We start from the raw sequence: 6,803 nt of genomic DNA, 5'->3' as shown, positions 1-6,803 counted from the left end.
TACGAACTATGTAACCCCGACAATGAAACATTCCATAGCCAGAAAAATTTCTACATTTCTATTGGATCCGTATTCCAATAAGTTCAGCTAGTGAACACTAGGTGGCGTCCGCGTGAACTTCACTTTCAACAAAATAAAATTTAGACTAGATAGAGAGAGATCATAGCTCCCAGGGTAGGCCGCCAGCTTTTTAACAGTGAAGAAGGGCGTGGATAAGATGGAGGGTAGAGCGCCACCCGCTTGATCAACCCGGAGCTTATATAGCATACAAAACAAAAACGGGAAATTGACTCTAAACGGTAACCGATCGAATCAAACTCGAATCCAGTTAAGATATTCATAATTCCTTTCCCTAACGTCTACACCTTTCTCAGTTGATTCCAAATTTGTTAACAAATCCCTTGATTTATCTGTCAGTTTATAAATTTTATTCAACCGTTATTATAGGACTCCCCCTATAATACTGGCAGGGCAGGGAGCCTTGAGCTCCTGAGGCCACAAAGTTTCAAATGTGAGAAGATTTCACTTTTCTAATTGTAAACAATACCAAAATGTTCATAAGATATAAATTATATTACACCTATAGCACAAATGTTTCAATTCTAAGGGGACTTTAATGAACCCAGGCTCCCCAAGGAAAAAAGGAGGATGTCTCTTCGATACTTGAGACGTCGCTGTTTTGAAGTTATACTTTACCTTAGATATAGCCATATCGCCAGCTTACAGTAGGTTGAGAGAATGAATTCATCTACATAGGCATAAAAGCATATATCCTACACTAATATTCTTCCCCTTTTGGGCAGGTTTGAAGAACATAAACCAACCGTCAACATCAAAGACTATGCCCCAGAGAGATGATGTGGAACCACCACATAAGAGACACAAAATGGACTTCCACAATGAATGTTATTCTGAATGCAGCTCAAAGCCCCCAAAACGAGGAAGAAAAATAATATATGAAAAATATTCCGTACAGAGAAGCATGTTTTTAGCGGTTGTCACTCGTCCAGATATATCATTCTCAGTGAGCAGAGTTAGCAGATATTTGGAAAATCCAGGAAAGCAGCACTGGAAAGCAGTCAAACGTATTTTCAGATACCTAAAGGGTACTAAAAGTTATGGAATTCTATACAATGGTGGGAGCAACGAATATTTAAAAGCGTATTCAGATGCAGATTTTGCAGGAGACATTGATACTAGATATTCAACAACTGGCTATGTTACTTTATTATCAGGTTGTCCAGTTACATGGACATCTCAACGACAAAAGTGTTGCAACATCCACGACAGAATCTGAATATATTGCAGCTTGGGATGCCGCACGAGAAATAATATGGTTGAGAAGGTTGCTTAAAGAAATTGATGTTGACGTTTCAAATCCAACGGAACTTTTTGTTGATAATAGAAGTGCTATAAACTTGATGAGCTATAATGATCATCACAAACGAAAAAAATATCACTGTTGTTTACACCCAATCAGAAAACCAGTTGGCAGATATTTTAACCAAACCCTTACCACGAGAAAAATTTTCAACAAATCGACAAGGTCTGTGGGTAACGTCTTCGAAGTGAACAAAGAGTGGGAGTGTTGAAGTAATCCATGTTCACTTCATTTCGATTGATCTTGTTTTTATGATTCCTTGGAAATCGTTGTTGATTGAATGAGTTTTAATGTCATTGTTAATACATATAAAATGTATCGTTTGTATATTCATGATTAAAACCTGGTTCAGTAGAGTTTACAGTTCGATTTCCTACAAATTACAACAGGTAATACTGCTAGACAATTCTATCTCTAACCCTCATTCCTTCTACAGCAAATTGTCCTCTCCATTTCTCCATGAGAGCCATTTTCAATACATTCCTTTCCCGAATATTCTGAGGGAATACTATACATTCTGCACCCATCACTTCAACTATTCGAATTGATACTTCATGTATTGCTCGATGAACTGCAGTTCGACTCAGACTGCAAAAAAGTTTCCTCACCAACACCCCTTCATAGCTATATCGCCAGCTTACAGTAGGTCGAGAGAATGAATTCATCTACATAGGCATAAAAGCATATATCCTACACTAATATTCTTCCCCTTTTGGGCAGGTTTGAAGAACATAAATCTTTGTTGAGATAATAGATCAAGCATCAAAAATCTAGTCTCTGATAAGTTATTTGTCCCTATCTTAATAACTAAGCTTATATGTGTGTGTCTCCCTCAAGGTGGCTTGCAGAACAAGAATGGTTTTAGAGTTACAAACTTAGGTCTGCAGTGCTCTGTCCGTACAACAATTGTGATCGGTACAACAGCGGTTAACTACTAACTACTGCTACTACTGTATTAGGCATTCATGCAAGGATGTCTAGTCTTATAGCAATACTAACACGAGGAAGCGGTATTCAGATGAAAGAAAGCCTAAAATGAAACAATTCATATTAGATGGAAACGGTTCACTGGAAGTGATGTCCGGGACGATACGTCTGGAGTCTGGACAGAATGATCAAGCTCATTCTCTGAATATATGAGTTGTCTCGTTGATAAATATCAACTCGCCTGTAGTGTCGTGTGGCCTATAGGTTTACTTTTGTCCCAAGAAGCCAAAATTCAAATCAGTAAGATTCTGTTCTCCATAAGCAATCGAATCCAACAAGTGAGTTGAATGTTTTACCAGCATCCAAATGCCAAGAATAAAAATTTCCTATTCTTATAAAAGATGATCATACTTGATTAATCCGAAAAATCGAGAAGTTTAGACATAAACTCGAAAATTAGCAAATGGCTACCAAAAGTATCACAACAAATTTTGAATTTCGGCGGCAAGACATTCACGGAACCAAAGTCGTCAATTCACCGTTCCGTGTTCCGTCGGAGCACGGAATCCTTAAAGGGATTCGAATATGTGTTCGAATATAATTAATGCGTTCGAATATATCCTTGTATAGTTGTTTGTCAGTGAATGAGAACTAAACGAATGACGAGGTATTAAAATATCCCAAAACTTTCAAGGAAGTATTCCTTTCAGGTTTAAATAGTCGTCGACCTCAAAACAGAATAAATGACAAAATGAAACCGTAACGCCGTATAGGATGAAACTGCAGTAACGTAAGTTAAAATAAAAGAGGTAAAAACATAAAGAGTTTCATGATTTCCTACCACGTAGTGACGGCTACATCACCAATTTATTAAACGATTCAATATCCATCTCTTTCAGGAATAAACGATGATACGAGCCAGTGAATAGCATTCTTTGGGACCCGTCAGCACCGCCACAGTTGAAAACACGACTCCTGCAACAGTTCAAACTGGTCTTTTTCCTCAGTTGAAACTGAGCTCCGTCAAAATTGAAACCCGTCATCCTTCACAGTCGAAACTTGGCTCCTGAGACAGTTGAAACTTAGATCACATCACAGTTTAAACTCGGCTCTGGTCACCGATTACCACATTTTGGGGAGAATTACTGGAATATTTAATTACAGAATTATTACTATGTGTAAAACAACGATAAAAATAAAATAAATACAACAATAAAAATTAATTGCGCTCCGGGGCGACTTCATTGATTCCAGTGGCGCATTTGCTTTTTCAGCTGCAGGAAAACCCGGAAAAACCTGCAGCAAACATCATCTGAGAATTATTCCTGACATTTATTTTGTTGTATATCATTTCACAATGGTTTTGATTTCATTTAATTCAATGACTTCAATCTCGATTTTCTGACTTTAGACTTTGAATAACATGGGATCATTATCGATTATGAAAGTAATCATGATTTTTTGTGGGTTTTGTAAAATTACGTCCGAGTTCAGACAAATAACTTTATGAAAAGTAAAGCTTCAGTCTCATACAAGTAAAAGAAGAGAATCAACATAGATGTACTTCTGTTGAATGTTGTAGTTCAATTATGAACTATTCAAAATTTTAAAAGTATTAGTCATGTGAACTCATTTACATTGATCTGGTATCAAAATAGATTAAGAAAAAAATTAAAATGAGCTATTTATATTAAATGCATATGAACTATTGGACCTCCTTTGCCATCTATCTGTGAAGGCGTGAACTATATAACCTCGACATGAAAACATTCCATAGGCACAAAAATTTCTACATTTCCATTGGCTCTTCATTCCGGTAAGTTCTGCTAGTCAACTCTAGGTGGCGTCCGCGTAAACTTTTCTATCAACGAATCTTATTTTAAAATTCAATAACATTGTCACTTGATATCTATCTGTTTCAGAAATGAACGATAATACAAGCCGTTAAATAGATATCATTTTGTAAACGAACCAATTAGAATACTCGATAGGAATACTCGGTTTTACAATGACTCTTCTGTACTAAAAAAATTCAGGGTTAGGAGAGGGAGTTGCGTCACAGTATAGTTTCATAATGATACCCAATGCTTTGAGTAATGTAATCGGATGTAATTCATCGGAAAGAAAAAATTGATTTGGCACACTTTTTTGCCATCTGTTTGTGAGGGTACGAACTATGTAACCCGACAATGAAACATTCCATAGCCAGAAAAATTTCTACATTTCTATTGGATCCGTATTCCAATAAGTTCAGCTAGTGAACACTAGGTGGCGTCGCGTGAACTTCACTTTCAACAAAATAAAATTTAGACTAGATAGAGAGAGATCATAGCTCCCAGGGTAGGCCGCCAGCTTTTAACAGTGAAGAAGGGCGTGGATAAGATGGAGGGTAGAGCGCCACCCGCTTGATCAACCCCGGAGCTTATATAGCATACAAAACAAAAACGGGAAATTGACTCTAAACGGTAAACGATCGAATCAAACTCGAATCCAGTTAAGATATTCATAATTCCTTTCCCTAACGTCTACACCTTTCTCAGTTGATTCCAAATTTGTTAACAAATCCCTTGATTTATCTGTCAGTTTATAATTTTATTCAACCGTTATTATAGGACTCCCCCTATAATACTGGCAGGGCAGGGAGCCTTGAGCTCCTGAGGCCACAAAGTTTCAAATGTGAGAAGATTTCACTTTTCTAATTGTAAACAATACCAAAATGTTCATAAGATATAAATTATATTACACCTATAGCACAAATGTTTCAATTCTAAGGGGACTTTAATGAACCCAGGCTCCCCAAGGAAAAAAGGAGGATGTCTCTTCGATACTTGAGACGTCGCTGTTTTGAAGTTATACTTTACCTTGATATAGCCATATCGCCAGCTTACAGTAGGTGAGAGAATGAATTCATCTACATAGGCATAAAAGCATATATCCTACACTAATATTCTTCCCCTTTTGGGCAGGTTTGAAGAACATAAACCAACCGTCAACATCAAAGACTATGCCCCAGAGAGATGATGTGGAACCACCAATAAGAGACACAAAATGGACTTCCACAATGAATGTTATTCTGAATGCAGCTCAAAGCCCCAAAACGAGGAAGAAAAATAATATATGAAAAATATTCCGTACAGAGAAGCATGTTTTTAGCGGTTGTCACTCGTCCAGATATATCATTCTCAGTGAGCAGAGTTAGCAGATATTTGGAAAATCCAGGAAAGCAGCACTGGAAAGCAGTCAAACGTATTTTCAGATACCTAAAGGGTACTAAAAGTTATGGAATTCTATACAATGGTGGGAGCAACGAATATTTAAAAGCGTATTCAGATGCAGATTTTGCAGGAGACATTGATACTAGATATTCAACAACTGGCTATGTTACTTTATTATCAGGTTGTCCAGTTACATGGACATCTCAACGACAAAAGTGTTGCAACATCCACGACAGAATCTGAATATATTGCAGCTTGGGATGCCGCACGAGAAATAATATGGTTGAGAAGGTTGCTTAAAGAAATTGATGTTGACGTTTCAAATCCAACGGAACTTTTTGTTGATAATAGAAGTGCTATAAACTTGATGAGCTATAATGATCATCACAAACGAAAAAAATATCACTGTTGTTTACACCCAATCAGAAAACCAGTTGGCAGATATTTTAACCAAACCCTTACCACGAGAAAAATTTTCAACAAATCGACAAGGTCTGTGGGTAACGTCTTCGAAGTGAACAAAGAGTGGGAGTGTTGAAGTAATCCATGTTCACTTCATTTCGATTGATCTTGTTTTTATGATTCCTTGGAAATCGTTGTTGATTGAATGAGTTTTAATGTCATTGTTAATACATATAAAATGTATCGTTTGTATATTCATGATTAAAACCTGGTTCAGTAGAGTTTACAGTTCGATTTCCTACAAATTACAACAGGTAATACTGCTAGACAATTCTATCTCTAACCCTCATTCCTTCTACAGCAAATTGTCCTCTCCATTTCTCCATGAAAGCCATTTTCAATACATTCCTTTCCCGAATATTCTGAGGGAATACTATACATTCTGCACCCATCACTTCAACTATTCGAATTGATACTTCATGTATTGCTCGATGAACTGCAGTTCGACTCAGACTGCAAAAAAGTTTCCTCACCAACACCCCTTCATAGCTATATCGCCAGCTTACAGTAGGTCGAGAGAATGAATTCATCTACATAGGCATAAAAGCATATATCCTACACTAATATTCTTCCCTTTTGGGCAGGTTTGAAGAACATAAATCTTTGTTGAGATAATAGATCAAGCATCAAAAATCTAGTCTCTGATAAGTTATTTGTCCCTATCTTAATAACTAAGCTTATATGTGTGTGTCTCCCTCAAGGTGGCTTGCAGAACAAGAATGGTTTTAGAGTTACAAACTTAGGTCTGCAGTGCTCTGTCCGTACAACAATTGTGATCGGTACAACAGCGGTTAACTACTAACTACTGCTACTACTGT

General features: G+C 37.0%; 1 long non-coding RNA gene across 1 annotated transcript; it reads left to right on the top strand.

Moving 5' to 3' along the window:
- Positions 1–535: 535 nt before the first annotated feature.
- LOC141484563 (uncharacterized) lies at positions 536–1,737 on the top strand. Its single transcript, XR_012466688.1, has 2 exons — positions 536–725; positions 804–1,737. It is a non-coding gene; the product is annotated as an uncharacterized lncRNA (long non-coding RNA).
- Positions 1,738–6,803: the final 5,066 nt, after the last annotated feature.

The sequence above is a fragment of the Leptinotarsa decemlineata genome, unplaced genomic scaffold (assembly GCF_025532065.1).
Source record: "Leptinotarsa decemlineata unplaced genomic scaffold, Ldec_3_MD MMD2_tig00006892_RagTag, whole genome shotgun sequence".
NCBI lineage: Eukaryota > Metazoa > Arthropoda > Insecta > Coleoptera > Chrysomelidae > Leptinotarsa > Leptinotarsa decemlineata.
This window is presented reverse-complemented; position numbering and strand designations above follow the sequence as displayed.